This window comes from Rhinatrema bivittatum, chromosome 16 (genome assembly GCF_901001135.1).
Source record: "Rhinatrema bivittatum chromosome 16, aRhiBiv1.1, whole genome shotgun sequence".
NCBI classification, from domain to species: Eukaryota; Metazoa; Chordata; class Amphibia; order Gymnophiona; family Rhinatrematidae; genus Rhinatrema; species Rhinatrema bivittatum.
Window position 1 is genome coordinate 7,938,881 of NC_042630.1, and position 18,787 is coordinate 7,957,667.

Here is an 18,787-nt window from a genome sequence, read left to right on the forward strand (position 1 = left end):
TATTTATTACTTGATCTATATTCCAATTTTCAGTCACTTCAAAGCAGATTCCATTCAGGTACTGTCCCAAGAGGACTCACAATCTCTTTGTACCTGAGGCAATGGAGGGTGAAGTGACTTGCCCATAGTCATAAGGATTTGAAACCTGGCTCCCCTGGTTTGTAGCCTGCTGCTCTAACCACTAATCCTCAATGGATTGTTTCTTTAACAATTCAGAATAATTTCATGTTAGCTTGCATTATTTTTCCTGGAGTAAATGATTGTTATTTTGATTTGATTTTTTTCATCATTGGTTGATGTATAAATACATTGCTTATCAAATACCTCTATTTAACCATAATTTCCTGTACAAGATTTCCTGAGTAGCTTTGAAATGAATCAGCTTGTTTCCTCATTCAGAGATTATGACCACAAAGCTGGAGTCATTTTAAAGATCTAAAGTTTAACAATGTTGTCTTTTTTCAATTGTAATTCCAATTTATGTGGTTAAATGTATCATACAATTTGATTTTGCAACATCATTTCCAATTTTAACATGCTCTTTTTTAAGGGAAGTACAGAGTTTTAGGGATCTTCTGAATCCTGTTGTGTAAGTTAATTTATGTCCAGAGATGATTAAATGATTTAACAGATAACCTATGATATGAATTCAGTAGTTTAAGGGAGCCGACACTAACATCTTTTGTGAGGTAATCAATCAGTTTTATTTTAGTAGCATAAATATGCATGATTTAATATAGTTTTGATTTGTTTTAATTTTTACATATCAAAGTACTGTTATAAGATTGATCATAAATTCATGTATCTCAAAGTCAACCTGCATTTGACAAATGCACAATGCCAAACTAATTAACCCAGTTGAAAGATTAATTAAGTCAATTTTATCTCACCCTTAGTCATTTGTGAGTCACAATCCTGCAGAGATCATGCAGAGATGTAGATGTATGGGGAGGGGGGGGGGGGGGAGGAAATGACACTCCAGCAACACCCCTTGCTGGCAAATGACAGGTTACACTACAGCCTCAGGGAAAATAGGACCCAGAAGTCTCACAGATGTCTCTGTGAGATATGTCAGCAGGAATGGGATAAAGAAGGCTTGCCAACATTCCAGCAGGAATAAGGTTGGCAAGTTTGACAAGGCCAGCTGCTCTAAAGGTAATGGAGTAGGCTGTCTTAAGGAACTCAATCTTAAACTTGCTAGTTTACAGGTATAGTGATCTGCAGCAACTGAAAAGTTCTGTTGGCAAGGCAGTCACAAACCTGTAAGGTCTGGGGAAAAACTCCCTGAGAAAAGTTCCCAGTTCATTTCTCAGTCTGGTATTCCAGATTTTTTTGTTGTGCTCAGGACTTCATTGATATTCAGTTCCATTGAACCCAAACATTGATCTTGATTGGATATCACCACCATTTTAATGCACAGGATTGGTGGGATGCTGATGACATATTCAGAATCCAGATGTATGTGCATATTCTCACTATTAGTAATGAGGTTCATCATCTGACATTCAGCCAACAATACCTACTTCATAACTGGTTTCGAAGCTGGATACAAAGTTTCCACCAAGGACATACTTAGCAGTTTGGTGTCTGAGGTGTAATAGCAAATTGTGAGGTGTAGACCAATGGATAATAGAAGAAAAATTGCAGTTTCTTCTTGCTAGGTGATTCATACATTCTTTCAAAGTGAAACTGTAGAAGCCATTACATGGCTGAAGACTCCATTTTGTGTTGTTTCAGGCCTGCACTTTGGTTCAGTCTGTGTACAAGACTGCATGCTCCGGTTTAATGATACACATCCTTTTAAAGTGCCTACAGTGGGAAACTGGATTATTTTCTGATTATAACAACCTTTCATTGTTCCAGCATAAGAAACATCCAAAGTTGCTCTGTCTAGTTCCTGAATTTTCCAGATAACATGGTCCCTTGTTCAGATTTTTTAAATCAAACTTTTCCCCGTGGAGTCACAAAATAAATAAACATAGTAATGCCATTTACATACCAGGAGCACTTAATGAAAAAGAAGAATGTAAATTAGAATATGGAAACATGACAGTAAATATGTGACCATTTTGTCAAACCCTGACTGAAGATAAAAGAATGACAAGTGGATTGTCATTCACTGAATCAAAAGAAGAAATTACCCTTACTATCTGGCTCCTATGAAGGATGAACTTGTTTAAACCAGAAATGAAGAGCATGTACCCCTTGTCTTGTTTTCTTTTTTTTTTTTTAAGCTATTGATTTTGTTTCATCAAGGTATTTCATTGGCAGAGCACCAATTTCTGGCTAAATTGATTTCTGTGTGGGTTTATAGATACAGTGGACCCTCGAGTTACGACCGGCCTGACATATGAACAACTTGGGTTACGACCACAATTTTAGTCTTGAGTTATGACCAAAGTCTTGAGTTATGACCTGAATGCTGGCTGAGGCCAACTTGTGCATCCAATTGTAAACAAAGACCCGAGACACCAGAGAAGCATTTGAAAGCATCAGTCCACGCCCAGACATGCGTGTTTGTGGATGTAATTTTGATCAGTGCAGTGCTAATTGCTATCAAAATGGCCCCAAAAAAGCTAGAAAAGAAGCTAAGGAAGGAAGAGAAGGTAAAGAAAGCAATCACAATTGAAAAGAAGAAGGAAATTGTGCAGAAATATGAGAATGGTGTTGGTGTGACCAATCTCACTAATATGTACAGCATGTCAAAATCCACCATCTCAACAATCTTACAAAGAAAAGATTTGTATAAGGAAGCTAGTGTTGCTAAAGGTGTTACTCAAATTAGTAAGTCACGATCATCAGTGTTAGATGAGGTAGAAAGGCTATTATTAGTGTGGATAAACGAAAGGCAGATAGCAGGTGATAGCCTATCTGAGTCTATAATTTGTGAAAAAGCTAGGGCTATAGGCTTGCAGGTAGACAGTGGTGATGTTGAGGAACTGGTGGAGGAACACTCAGAGGAATTGTCTACAGAGGATCTTCAGGAACTTCTGGCTGAGCAACAGAGAATGGCAGCTGAGGAGCTTTCTGATCAACAATCAGCGCAGCAAATTTCCTTTTCTGAAATAAAGGAAATCCTGAAAAAATGGACAGCGCTACAAACATTTGTAGAGAAGACCTACCCAGACAGAGAAAAAGCCAATTGTTGTATTCACTCACTTAATGATAATGTCAAACAGACAACCTTAGACCAGATTTTAGTTCCAAAAAGGTTGAGACCTAGTGAGCCAGAAGCAGGTCCTAGTGGGTTACAGACTCTCCCAAGGAGAGAAAGGACACCAGAGAGCCACATTCCAGATGTTCTTATGGAAGGGGACTCTCCTTCCAAACAATAACCACCTTCCATTTCACCCACCCCCTCCTCCCTTCCTGCAAGCCAAAGATGTCAGCTTGAATGGTGAGTACAGTATGAAATTGTTGTTTCTGGTAGGCTAGGCACATTTTATAACTTTTTGGTGAGTACACTAGGAAAATTATAGGTGTTCTAGTAAATTATGCACATTATACAACCCTTTTTTATTATGAAAAGGTTAGATAAAGGGGTGCTTTGGGAGGTTCGGAATGCATTATGGGTATTTCCATTATTTATTATGGGAAAAATAATCTTGACTTACGACCAACTTGAGTTACAACCAGCCCTCGCAAACAAACTGAGTACATAAGTCAGGGGTCCACTGTATATAAAATATGTGAGGTAGTGCAACTATACATTTAAATTTTCATATACAAAAAAATATACTAATACAAACCAGGAACACTAATGACATTTTTTAGAATTCCTTTTAGAAAAACATAACAATGTCATTTATTCACCCATAAATTAACAATTTTATAAAAACGGTACAAAGAAACATAATGCTCAGAACTTAATGAAAAACAGTACCTAATATCATGCACATGCAAAAAGTCTGTATATTTTAAAAGTCCATAAAAAAAAAATCCAAGACATATATTCAAAGAGTGTTTTATGTTCAGTCTCACTAGTTGAGGATTTCTACCTATAATCCTACAAAGTTTCTCAAAAGGCAAAAAGATGCCATTTTCTCAAAATGTAAAATGTAGTGAACAATAACAGTCACATCAGAAGTCATTTACATGAACACACACACACACAGGTAGAACACAAAATCACATGATTGTTTAACATCACAAATATTATATTAATACATCACAGAAAACTGTTAATTTCCAATGGCGGAAAGGCGAGTGTGCTATGAAATAGGGATCCCTTTACACATTAGCAAACCAAGACATTTAGGGAAAGCACATTAAAATATCTTCTTAAAATTTACCAGTCCTTTTGCACTAAACAATTCTGCCAGGTGACCATGAACTAGCTTACATACATAAATGCATGTGCGTTTCTGTATTACAATGTTTGTGAGTGTGACTGCACCCCAAACCGATTTATCACATTTCAGATGTATTAGTATCTCAGCCTCGGATGCAGAAACTCGCGAGCTCATTGCCGAGATGGGAGCGGGAATGCCATGTTTTCGTGTTGTTATCAGGTTTTTACACAACCTAAAGCTCCCCCGCTATCACCGTGACTCTCTTGCACAGTAATACACGGCCGTGTCTGCAGCGCTCAGCCTGTCCATCTGCAGGAGCGCAGTGGAGCCTCTTGTAGAAGGGGTAACTCTGCCCTTAAAATCATTATTGATGTAGGTGGTGTAACCGGTTCTAAAAGCTGCTAGCCAGACCATGGCTTGCCCCGCATGCTGTCTTATCCAGTGCACGTGGTGATCATTAATATTAAAGCCAGAAACAGCGCACTCTAAGAGGAGGGAGGTTCCCGGCTGGGCGAGCTCGCTGCTTTTCTGCTGCAGGATCTGGGCCCTAGAACCTTTGCAGTAACAAGAAAGAAATACAGAAATAATCATTTCAGCTGTAGCAGCAGATCATTTAGAAATATGAACTTGTAAGATAAGCCAAAATGATTTTGCTTACAAAGTGAATAGGAAACAATAACACAAAGATAAGTTATTAATTTCATGTCGGCTTCAAGGAAGGACCTTCACTCGGTTAAGAAAGATATTTCTCGAGTTTTCCATTAGCGAAAACATTCCCTTACATAGCGTTCAAAGGACCGACTGATTTGCATTTCATGTAAATAATAATGAGCGCTGTTTTCATGAAAGAAAAATACTTTTTCTGCTTTGAATTACTTGTGTCGAGGTAGAATATTTTTGCCTAACCCATGTCTTTATTTAATCACATTATCTTTCTTTGGTTTCCTGAATAAGTTTAGAATCATTCAGCATCTTCTCTCCTTCAGATTTTCTGCCTCCACCCCAGGAATTCAGAAATAATCTCTTCAAAACAATAAAGCGTTCTATAAAAAAATCTTATTTAATGAAGGAAAACACTGCATTTTCCAGCATCAATTCATTTCTAATTTTGATATATTCTTTAAAAAAATGTGAAAATGATTTGCACTGACTCATAAAATACATGAAAGTATCGCAGGCTCGGCAACATTTGATTAATTTAAAATGCTTGATTCAGGAATAGGAATATGAACAGGTATTGAATAATACTACAGTACGTTCGGTTTACTGCACAGAACATACGTGTCTTATTAGAGAAATCTGAAGATAGAACATCAAGAGATGCACTGTAATGAACATTTCAGTAACTTTGCAGATCAGTCTAAGAACCAGAATGACTTTTACCAAATTATTTTGACCTTCTGAATAGGAGACGCTCTGAATGTTTTTTTTTTCTGTTTGAGACCATTAACCCACTGTTTCACTTGGTCTTTAAAACTCATAGAACTTTTTTGCAATGCTTGCTTGTTTTTTTTTACTTAAACAACAATGCATACCTCATTTTCTATTTATTATGTTATGATAAGCCGTGTTTAATGAGAAGATAGGAAAACTGTCTTTGAATTAGTATTTATTTTAAGTAGTTTTGTCTGCGCTTGAAAGTAGGGCATTTATTAATCAATGGCGCCATCTACTGGCTTCTTAGCTGACTACATATCTTATCTACTAATTGCCATTTGGCTTGACCTTCTTCTTTTAAGATGCAATGAATTTGAGTAATTTTCCCAACAAAAACAACTCAATAAACTCAAATTATGTCTATTTATGGCATTTGCTTTTTGGATTTTATGTTTTTACTTTCTTTAGGGAATCGAGAGAGCTTCCTTTCCACTGACAGTAAACACATTCTGTTATTACAGGTAGCTGCATTAGGGTAGCTTTCTTAGTCGGTGTGATTTTGGGGTGGGGGGGGGGGGGGCGCACAAGACAGAAGGTGCCTAGGCTGCCTTATCCCCTTGCACTGGCCCATGGAACACCCTTTAGATAAACAATATTTATATTAAAGTTTGAAATCATTCTTGAGAACCAATGTACTAAAAGCAGTGGTTCTCAACCTATTGCTTGGGATACACTTGGCCAGTCATGTTTTCAGGATATACACAAAGAATATGAATGAAGCAGATTTGCATGCACTGCCTCCATTGTAAGTAGAGCGGCGGGGACGCTTAAAGAGACCTCATAATCATTGTCAACTTTTTAAGCTGGCATGTAAGCTTATAATGGCTCAAGCTTTACTTTACTTGTAATCATCGGTCTCTGTGAGCGTATGATGCTCCTGCAATAGGTAGCTATCTCGCGGCACGGTCAGTCTCTATTGGTACTCTAGAGAGTCTCTTGATATACTTAACTTGCGATTTTCATGTCCGTAGACAAACCAGTATTGTTGATACAAGTGTAATCCGATGCTGTTACCGACACGGCGTGTTTCGGAGGAAACCCTCCTTCATCAGGGGCTCGGATGTCACTAATGCCGGTTTTTCACATAGTTCGTGGGAGGCAAGTTATGCGGCTGTATTATAGCGTCTCAAATGGTTTTCCAATGATGCTGGACTTGCATTCGTGGAGCCGTGCGAGACGTCTGACAGACGTCTCGCACGGCTCCACGAACGGCTCCACGAATGCTCCACGAATGCTCCACGAATGCAAGACAGACGTCTTGCATTCGTGGAGCCGTGCGAGACGTCTGACAGACGTCTCGCACGGCTCCACGAATGCAAGTCCAGCATCATTGGAAAACCATTTGAGATGCTATAATACAGCCGCATAACTTGCCTCCCACGAACTATGTGAAAAACCGGCATTAGTGACATCCGAGCCCCTGATGAAGGAGGGTTTCCTCCGAAACACGCCGTGTCGATAACAGCATCGGATTACACTTGTATCAACAATACTGGTTTGTCTACGGACATGAAAATCGCAAGTTAAGTATATCAAGAGACTCTATAGAGTACCAATAGAGACTGACCGTGCCGCGAGATAGCTACCTATTGCAGGAGCATCATACGCTCACAGAGACCGATGATTACAAGTAAAGTAAAGCTTGAGCCATTATAAGCTTACATGCCAGCTTAAAAAGTTGACAATGATTATGAGGTCTCTTTAAGCGTCCCCGCCGCTCTACTTACACGGGATTCTTCATTTGTTGTTATAATCATTATTATCCTGTCCAGTGGATTCTCTTATTTCTTGTACTGCCTCCATTGTATGCATATCTAACCCTTGCACAATCTCTTGTTACACAATGCAAGGTTCCTCATTAGGTGTAACCATTCAGGAAAAGGATCTAGGCATTATTGTTGATCATAGGTTAAAATCTTCTGCTCAGAGTTTAGCAGCAGCAAAGAAAGAATGCTAAGAATTATTAGGAAAGTAATGAAGAATAAACCAGAGAATATTATAATGCCTCTATATCACTTGCCAAAACAAATGCTAAAAAAAACCCCAAACCATCAAGAGCTATCAATAAACAAGGCAGATACAGAGAGAGAGAGGAGCGGTGAGAAAGGTCTGTAAAGGTGTGAACACTTTCTGTAATATTATAATTTTGTATAATATGCTTGCACATCCCAAATGCATTATTATTGCTATATTTGCCTTTGGAAAAGTAAATTCAGGACTTTGCATGTCATCACTAGTACAAATATTTTATAATGAACATAAATTTTACTCCCCACCTTATTCAGATTTGCTCTACATATGGTAACACTCTAGAACAGCTGATGGCATGTGCGTCAGTGAATTTTTCCCTCTTTCCGCTCATCCTGATTCATCTTCTGAGGAACTTAGACTTCTATCTGCACACTTCTTATTTCTATTTCTGGCTGTACTTACCTGGCTTAGGAGCCTTGAACTGCAAAATTTGACATCTGGATTTCATTGGGAACAGCTGTCCATCTACTATATCACAATTGAATAAAAAAATAATAAAAATAAAAAGAATTGTGGGCCATCTTTGTAGCACCTTTGTATGTGGGGCTTGATGGACCCTTGGTCTGACCCAGCATGGCAATTTCTTATGTTGCTAATATACCTTTCTAAATCTCTGATAAAAGAGAAAACTTATCAACTTTCAGTCTCTTGACAGAAAATTAGACACACCCAGAAATTCTTCTGTGAGAGGGAGCAATGAGAAGAGATAAAGAAAAAAAAATAAGTGGGTCCAAACAAGAATTACAATCATTAAAATATAATCTGTATATGTGGCAGAGAATCTAAGTCAAGAGTTGCCACAAGCTGACACTGGATGTCAGCATAATAAGGTAAAAAGTACAGTATAAGCTCACGTGCATGAAAACATGCATGTGACAGTTGATAAGTGGCTCAAACTGGCTCAAAAACACAATGACAATCAAAAAATATGATCTGTATAGGAAGTAAAGAGTCTAAATTATGTGATACAAAAAGATGGCACTGACTGTCAGCATAATATTGTAAATAATACAATAAAACTAGGTGTGCACGAAAACATGCACTCAGCATTTCTAGGGTGTTTCAATATTTTTCAGGAAAACGGAAGGGGGTGGAGTTGTCAAATTATCAGAAATCAAAGGTTGGCATAAATGGAATAAATTCATGAAGTTTCAATCCACTGTGATAATTTTTACTGATTGTGCAAGCATTTAAATTTCTTGGCTGCATGAAAATGTACACTCAGCAGTTCCTAGCCTGTAGGATGTAAAAATGAGGTTTTGTGGCTAGCTTAAGGATCCTAATAAAAGTGATTGATGAGGCTTGAACTGAAACCTTGGTCTAGGATTGTCAACAGACTCCATTTTCTTTTCAGAAAAGGCAAATTCAGCCCTGATTTTATCTCATTTAATACATGCTCTGATTTCCAAAAGAAAAGGAGAGCAATGTTTGTTTGTTCCATCCATTATGGGTGAGGGTTATGTGGTCATAGTTCCCCCTATGTTTTCTGAAGCCTCTTCTTTGCAAAACAAACAGGCAAACAAAAAGAATAGCAGAACTAGTTCATGCAAGTTATGGATAAAACTAGGAATGGATTGTTTCATTTTGGCAAGGCCAGATATCAGGCCTACCTGGGTCTTTCAGGTTTATTGCTCTATGATCTCAGCACTTGGTTATATGCGCCTTCCTTAACATTATAAAAAGAATAGAGAAAAATGTATCTAATACAATATCAGCAATGCCTGTTCATTGATTACTCCTAGGAGAATTCTGTGCTACTGCAGAATGCAGAATTTGCACAGAATTTCTACTTTGTGCAGAATTCCTTTCTCACCTCGCAGATTTCTTCACTCATCGCAGTTCCCACAGATTTCATTGCCGCTGCACAGATTTCAACACCGCCGCGCAGATTTCAACACCGCCGCACAGATTTCCTCCCTCGTTACCTTCACGATTTCTTCCCTTGTTGCCCTCACGATTTCTTCCCTCACTGCCCTCGCGATTTCCTCCCATGCCGGAAAAGGATAACCTTCCCCCCCCAGAAGCATGCCATGCACGGACAGCGACCAATCCGGGACAGTGACATCAGGTGGCGCATGGAGAGTGGAGGCATCACATTGCAGCACAGCACTGGTGGCTCGATGAACAAGCAGCAAGGAGGAGAAGAGGGAGAGAGAGAAGGGAGGGGAACAGAGGGGAGGGAGAAAGAAAGAAGGGGAAAGAGAGAAAGAAGGTGGAAAAAGAGAGGAGAAGAAGGGGGGAGAGAGAAGGGAGGGGAACAGAGGGGAAGGAGAAGGGGAAAGAGAGAAAGGGGAAAGAGAGAGAAAGAAGGGGGAAGGGGAAAGAAGGGGGAAAAGAGAGGAGGAGAAGGGGAGGGAGAGAGAGAGAAGGGAGGGAACATAAGGTGGTGCATGGAGAGTGGGGACATTGCAGCACAGCACCGGTGGCTCGAGGTAAGCAAGCAAGGAGAAGAGGGAGAGAGAGAAGGGAGAGGAACAGAGGGGAAGGGGAAGGGGGACAGAGAAAGAGAGAAGGGAGAAGGGCAAAAGAGAGAAACAAGGGGGAGGGGGAAAGAGAGGAGCTAAAAAAGAGGCCCTAGCCCTGAGAGTGTAATGTTTGAGCCCTTATGTTTGTTGTGAGCCAGTGGGTAGGTGTCTACCTGGAAGTCTGTGTGAGGGGGGGGGGGGGGGAGTGTGTGTGTGAGAGAGAGAGTTGTATGTGGGGAGACAGAACATGTGTGTGACAGATGGCATGTGAGAGAAAGCATATGTCTGATATCATGTAAGAGAGACAGTGAGCAGGGATACTCAGGTGGAGAGGTTAGCAACAACTGCAGCCGTCCCTGCCAGCTTGGCTCATTGCTGGCAGATGAGCCAAGTTGCCAGGGATACTCATTGCACTGAAATGCAGAATAATTTGCAAAAAAATATTGTGTTATTTTGAAAAATAAATGTGCAGAATTTTGAAAATGTGTGCACAGAATTTTCAATTTTTTGTTGCAGAATTTTTAATTTTTTGCACAGAATTCCCCCAGGAGTAATTGATTATAAGGATTAATCTAGAGTTTGAATTATAATATGATTACATTTTATATTGGTAGAAAAAAGTGAATATAACAATGAATATACAGTAATTAATTAATACCTTATTTATTTATTTATTTGCTTTTATATATCGACATTCGTGGGTACATCATGCCAGTTTACAATATAACTGAAGGAGGAAATTACAAAAAAACAGGGTGGGGGGAAGAGGGAGCAGATAGGAAGAGAGAAAGGGCGAGAGAAGAGAGGGAAAAACAGGAAGAAGAGAAAAGGAATAGTACCTGATGGAAAACAACAGAGGAAACATAATAAGTAGCATTGCAAATTATATACTCATTTAGGGACAATGTGTAAATGTATCCACTGTGGATAACCTTATATAAATTATACACTCCAACCAGTATTATATACAATAATAACAAAAAGTATATACAGTAATATACATTATATTTAACTAGTACATACAGTACTAAACATTGTCATTTGTTTACAGTTTATGAATAAACATGTTTAAAAAATTGTTAATATTAATTAATTTCCTACTGCTTTTTTTTTTTTTTGCTTTGGAAGCTGCTTTCAATATGTAACTATTGTAGTTACCTATCCCATTAGAGGAGGATGTATTCCAGTTTCTTTTAAGTAGCAAAGACAACAATATAACCTTGAAAAAAATATACATTTGCAATCTTCACGTTGTCCCCATGTTTCTACTACTGCACCACATGTGATTTTGTGTGCTTTTGCATATTCATATTTGTTTTCAAAAAGGCTTGACAATATGGTATTTTGATATTCTCCATGCAGCTGTGCTCCTTTTATGCTAAGGTCCTTCTTCTTCCAAAAACTTGAAATATGTTTTCCTGACTTCATGGATCCCCTCAAGAAGGGGGTGGGAAGTATTTTTAATAACCGTTTTAAAAAATGGTATTTCTATGATTTTGTTTTTGTGAACCCCTATTTCTTTTTGTAATATTTGCCAGTGGTGGCTCCAGAAATGTTTGCATACAGGCATTGAGACAGCACAGTGAATTTCAAAGTGGGCAAGTGACAAATTCCTTTCCAGCCAACCAAAGAGGCTCAAAGACTGGAGGGTATGGCTGGAGAGGGGAAAAGCTCCTAGTGTGGGGCCCTTGCCTCCCCTCACCCCCAGAGTAGCCCATGATACTTCCCTCCCTCTCCAGAATATTTTTCTGCAGGCACCCATGGCTAACTTCATTTGAGATCTAAAAATGAAATTCCTTGTCTTCTTGATCTAATATTAGAAGCAAAGAGAGGGTCAACGAGAAGACGTTGGCCTTTACTGAAAAGATTAGACTGAGAAAACTGAGATTTGATCGTTGTGTATCTCTTTTGGCACACAATTAAACATCATTGTCTGTCTCTCCAGCTGTAGTTTGCCAGGGGAACCACTTGTAGACTGACTAATTTGTCCTTGAAATGCTTTAGAAATGTAAGTTTTGGGACCACCTGTGCAAACTTTTCCCCCATTGCCAAGAAGAGAATGTTCATGCTTATTATATCCAGCTGCAAGGTAATCCAGGAAAAGACATGGCCAAGTTGATATTGAGAAGAACTTAACTCGTGCTGCCACCACACGAAAAAAAAGATGTCCTACAGAAACATTGTCATTTGTGGAATAAAATGATGTCATTTTGTGAACTCAGACCCCGGACCTTGACTTCCACTGGGTTGAATTCCACTTTAGAATTTCCATTTAAAGAAATGCTAATCCAATTCAAGTTTGTTTCATGTGTCACAGAAAGCCAAACAAGAAACAAATGTGACTAACAGAAGTGAGAAACACCTGGTGGTTATTGAGATTTATAGATTCTTGACCTCAAGTTGCTACATTTAAATTAAGGAAACAGAAGCAATGGGTGATACTTCCTTTTGTGGTCCTTACTCACTGCAAAGTAGATTATGCATCCCTAGCATGACCGTGGCATTGGGCGCCCAGGAGATGCGGCTGTGCATGGGTTAGGAAAACGGACGCTCATAAATTGAGCGTCCGTTTTCCTAACCTGACTGCCATCAAAACTTTTTCCTGATGCTGCTTTCTGTGGTTCCTCCTACTTAGTATTGCAATGATATTAAGTAGAAATGAATTCTAAAGCTCTGAGACTGGTGTTAATTTTTATGTGTTAAAATGAGCACATCAGGTGCATAGTGATTTTTTGCATTGGGGATAAAGTTAATAGCATCATCTGCATAGCATTTACATGTGATGAGTGCTATTAGCTATGCGCTGGTTTAGACGCATGTTTTGGATGTCCAAATCTTTTTATTGCGTCGGGAGTTATTCTAGCGCATCTAAAATGCACATCCAACTGCGCATCAAGTTGTGCGCCAGGCCAGGCATGCTATATTGCACCAGCCCCTTAGTCTGTTGCTGTGATAAGTGTTTATGTTAAAAGAAATACTTGCTATTTTCTTAAATTGACACTAGGAAAATAATTCTAAAATAGGAAAACATTGTGTTCAGGTGATTTCATAGAATGACTGTGGCACTGAGCTTACACTTCAACATGGCACTAGGCTTTATGATGCTGCAGGAGGTTCCTTTTGTGACAGATTTCAAAAGATATTATGCTAACACTCACTCTCTATCAATGAAAATGTTATTATACAATCTGTAATTTTGCCCCAGGTTTGGGAACTCCCCTGCAAGTTGAATGGATAATTTGGGAACAAAACTGAAATCACTTCAGAAGCACCAGAACCCCAAGTGCAAGGTGATGCATATAGGGAAAAATAACCCATGCTATAGTTACACAATGTTAGGTTCCATATTAGGTGCTACTACCCAAGAAAGAGATCTAGGCGTCATAGTGGATAACACATTGAAATCATCGGCTCAGTGTGCTGCAGCAGTCAAAAAAGCAAACAGAATGTTGGGAATTATTAGGAAGGGAATGGTGAATAAAACGGAAAATGTCATAATGCCTCTGTATCGCTCCATGGTGAGACCGCACCTTGAATACTGTGTACAATTCTGGTCGCCTCATCTCAAGAAAGATATAATTGCGATGGAGAAGGTACAGAGAAGGGCGACCAAATTGATAAAGGGAATGGAACAGTTCCCCTAAGAGGAAAGACTAAAGAGGTTAGGGCTGTTCAGCTTGGAGAAGAGAAGGCTGAGGGGGGATATGATAGAGGTGTTTAAAATCATGAGAGGTCTAGAACGGGTAGATGTGAATCGGTTTTTTACCCTTTCAGATAATAGAGAGACTAGGGAGCATGCCATGAAGTTAGCATGGGGCACATTTAAAACTAATCGGAGAAAGTTCTTTTTCACTCAACGCAGAATTAAACTCTGGAATTTGTTGCCAGAGGATGTGGTTAGTGCAGTTAGTGTAGCTGGGTTTAAAAAAGGATTGGATAAGTTCTTGGAGGAGAAGTCCATTACCTGCTATTAATTAAGTTGACTTACATAATAACTAATGCTATTACTAGCAACAGTAACATGTTTTGGGTACTTGCCAGGTTCTTATGGCCTGGATTGGCCTCTGTTGGAAACAGGATGCTGGGCTTGATGGACCCTTGGTCTGACCCAGTATGGCATATTCTTATGTTCTTATGATCTAATCAGTCTCCATGGATCCTGATGATATCAGGACAACATCAGTAAAGCTGTGGATTCCACTGGGTTTGAGGTCATTTGTGGTGCTGTTTCAAGCAGGGTTCCACCCACCAGTCCTGGGGAAGGGAAGCAAAGGGAAGGAAGGGGAAAGACAGAAACCTGAAAAGTTCCAAATGGCTCAGTTGTAAAATTTATAAGTGATAAATTGCTGCTTCACTGATTGTTATGTGATGATTCTGAATATTGTACTTTGTGGGAAGAGCAAAGGTTCCTTTCAATCTGTGGGGTAAAATAATGTGTTTGCCCTGTTAAATCCACTTAAGTCATGGAAATAAAGGTTGACAGAATATACAGAGATAGATTTACAGACAGACATATAAAAGGTGGTATCTTTTCATTTGAATATCTTAATACATTTGTTGACTAGCAATTGGGAGTTATGCTAATATGTTTAAGAAAAAACCCCAGTACTGTGTACACTGGGTTCAAGGCAGATCCTAGAGAGTTTTTCAGAAAAATAAGAATGAGAATCCAGGTTCTTTTACTATAATTCCAACATCAGCTGTACAGGCAGGCTCCAAATGACATTGCACCTCTGATATTCCATTAAAGGAAACCTCTTCCCATCTGGCAGACGCTCCTGCAAAATCGAGAATGGAACATCTCGGTAAAAAAAAAAAAAAAAAGAGAGAGAGAGCTTGCTTTTATTTATTTATAAAATGTATATGCTGCAACAAGTTATTCTAAACAGCCCACAGTCACAATACTAACAAAATTGCAAGAAACCGTACATTACTTTAAAGCAAATGCAAGATAAAACAGCAAAAACATTTACTGCTTTCATTATTACTTTTGCTAGTAATAAAAATGCTCTCAAATGTAGTTTCAGCCACATGAAACAGAGCCCCTGATAAGTTTCACAAAGCATCAGATCGAAGCAAACAGATGTTCTCGACCAGATGTGACTGTTGAGCCCAGAACTGAAAAGCTGATTCTTCTCTGGGAGCGGAAAAGGAAGGCTATTTTCAGCCCCCTTGCCCTCCTGTGACAGGAAGCCGAGCTGGCCAGTCCCTTGACTGGAAAGAGTCACGGACCACAGGCTCGGGCGAGCGGCAGCTGTGGGGGACCTCGTGCGTGTGAAGTCTTTCACGCATCGCTCACTCGGCACAGAACTTTGGGTCTTTCTGCAGTGCCCTGCAGAAATATATTCACCGATTTAATATAGCACCCACTGCAATTACTTTATGAAGATGTAGGCGATTCGGTAATGATATTAATGCAGAATAATAATGATAATTTTTATGAGCCGTTTAGAAGGCTAAGATTGAAAATCATTTGAAATAGAACCCGGCATTCTTAAGATAAAGGTAATATATGATTCTAGTAAAAATGGGCTTGAATTTTGAGTTTGAAAATGTAGGATTATACATTTAGTTTCTTCACATCTATCATACACAAAAGATCTAAATGTGTATCATTATTTCACAATCTTATATTTGTCTTGATAGATGTTAAAAAGCCCCATGAATACGACTACTATTACCTCCAATCCTCAACATATTATTTATTAATTCTAATTTATTAATAATTTTATTGCCATCCAGATACACAGTACTGTACAATATGATTCACAGGGGTGAAAGGGATCAGTGGAATGGAGAGATGCATTCCTTGTTGCTCACTCATAGACGGGCCGATACAGTAAGGAGCGGTAGGAAGAGCTGCGTTAGTGCCGGGCGCACCCGCGTTTGCCGCACGCACAGTCCGGCTCACCTACCGCTCGATACTGTATTTAAATAGCTTGCAAATGCAAGCTGCGTCCAAGAAGCGTCCGAGAAGGGTTAGGCCCGCGCAATCCATTTTACTGTGTGGTGGGGTGGTGAGACACCACCCCACCACACTTCTGCCAGTGCATCTCACTCCTACTCTGCAGCACTCCCTGCTATTCCTGAATGAGACAGCACCCCACCACACTTCTGCCAGTGCACCTCACTCCTACTCTGCAGCACCCCCTGCTATTCCTGAATGAGACACCACCCCACCACACCTCTGCCAGTGCTCCTCAATCCTATCCTGCAGCACCCCCTCCTACTCCAGTGCCGAGACCCTTTATACACAGAACTCTGCCAGTACATCTCATCCTGCCATGCAGCAGGAGGATACTTCCAGGCCCTGCAAAACAAAATCCAGTCTTTCATGTGATACTATATTAAAATATTTAGTGAGATCTGGCAAAGCTATATTAATCATATTTGCCATATCAAGCTTACAATTAATGTTCTTGTAAAAAAAAAAACAACACCTCAGACTACAAGGTTAGTTTGGCAGGATCTGTTGCTCTTGAGCCTATGTTGGTCTGTGATAAACATTTCTCTCTCCTTTGAAGTGCACACCCATCTCCTTATCTATGATAAAATCCAATGGGGAGGGTGATGGGGGGTTCTCTGATGGTCAGAATGTTCAGGACAGCAGAGCTCAAATTCTGCTTCTCCCATTGATAAGACCCTGTTCAGTCACTTTATCTTCCATGACATCAGGAATCCACTTAGGGTCTGATTTACTAAGCATTTTCCACGTGGACACAGAATGAGAGAAAAGCTTTAGTAAATCAGGCCCTTAGATTGTAAGCTCTTTAGGGAAGGGATTCATATATCACAAGAAGTTCCACCCAGAACTAAGGATGCTACTTTCTGGGATGCGTGATTATGGTTATGGTTTATTGTTTTTTATACCGTCACATCGGCATAGCCTTCACAACGTTTCACAATAATAATATAATAAGGAAATACAATGAAACATTCAATAAATAGTAATAACAGCTGAAATATTTTAAAAGAGAACATACATATGGAATTTAGCTATTAAAATAGAATTAAAACTAAAGAAAACTTTAGTTACTTTAATATTCCTAAAAAGTAGTATATAATATATCCACAGTCCACACATATGCATGGAACTGAAAAAAACCTGTCCTGTGAGAGTCTGCATGTCCCCCAACATGTCTTGCGAATGTGTTGTACATAGGACACCAACCGGAAAAGTAATTAGGGGGAAACCCACATTCACTCACAGACACAGCAAACTCTCAAGTCTTCTTTTCCCAGGAAAGTAGCCTATCATAGTTACATTAGCTAGAATTAATGCCAGGCTATCGGGTCTAAAGTTGTCGGCTTTTCTTTCGGATGTTTTTGTGAATATGGAACTTACATTTCTAGAGAAACCAATCCAATGCTTATTGATTCCTGGAGGACTAACAAAAATGGTTGTGCCACCCCCTCCACTCAGTTCCTACAGCAAGTTGCTTGAATGAGTTCCATCTGGGGCTGGTACTTTATGGATTTTCACATTACCCAGTTCTTTTTGGGACCTGTTTCATAGTTGTACAGACCCAAATCTGCTTAATGTTTAGGTCTAGTGCCCTTATTAGTTGACTTTCCTAGCAGGACTGGTGCTTCCATTAAGCAAACTTGGTGGGGACTTAGAATGGCAAAACTCCACCAGTTTGAGGCATAGAGGGACTGTACCAGAGAAGGGAGTGCTGTGCGGGAGCCAGCTGAGCTGGAACTGCCATTAACAGGTACATTGGAAGAGGAGGTGCTTGACTGAAGGTTCACTTAACATGCCAGATACTCTTGCAATGGTCCTGCTTCCTATGGATGCTTTTTTATGTTAATGCTGAAGAAAAAAGTGATTTACTATTACTACTTTTTGCTTTCTCTCCAGCAATTATGTTTCCCATTTCACTCACAAAGGATGTCCAGCCTTAGTGGTTAGAGCAGTGGGCTACAAGCCAGGGCTCAAATCCCACTACCTTACCTTGTGACGTTGGATGAGTTACTTCCCCTCCATTGCCTCAGGTACAAACTTAGATTATGAGCAGGGAAATAATTACTTTACCTGAATGAAATTCACCTTGAAGTGGCAGAAAAATAAACATGTATGATGAACCTTTGGGGATAGGTTTGGCTATCTGTGGCAGTATTCCTTTAATTAATTTTAGTCTGCCCGGTTTTTCTTTTACACTCTTTATTAACATTTTGTAGTGCAATACCCCCTTTATTCAGCATTATAATGACCTGCTCTGGCAAAATTATCTCCATGTAGCACTATCAGAGTGAATGAAATGAGTAGAATATGATGGCCATGGCGCACCATATTGAGTAGGTACAATGGATGCCATTCCCATCAGCACTAACACAAAGAAAGCCAAGATTTTCCAGAGGACCCCAATTCTGTAAGATAATATTATTTAAACAGCAGATAGTGGCATGCTAGTAAGAAAACTGTTGGGCCCAGGGTATTGCTCGATAACACTTTAATTGGGCTTTCTATCATTGTACTTTGAATAATACATAGAATCTTTGATATTTCTGGCTTAGCTGGGAAATGGCTTTCTAGTGATGTTTGCAAAGACAATAATTTTT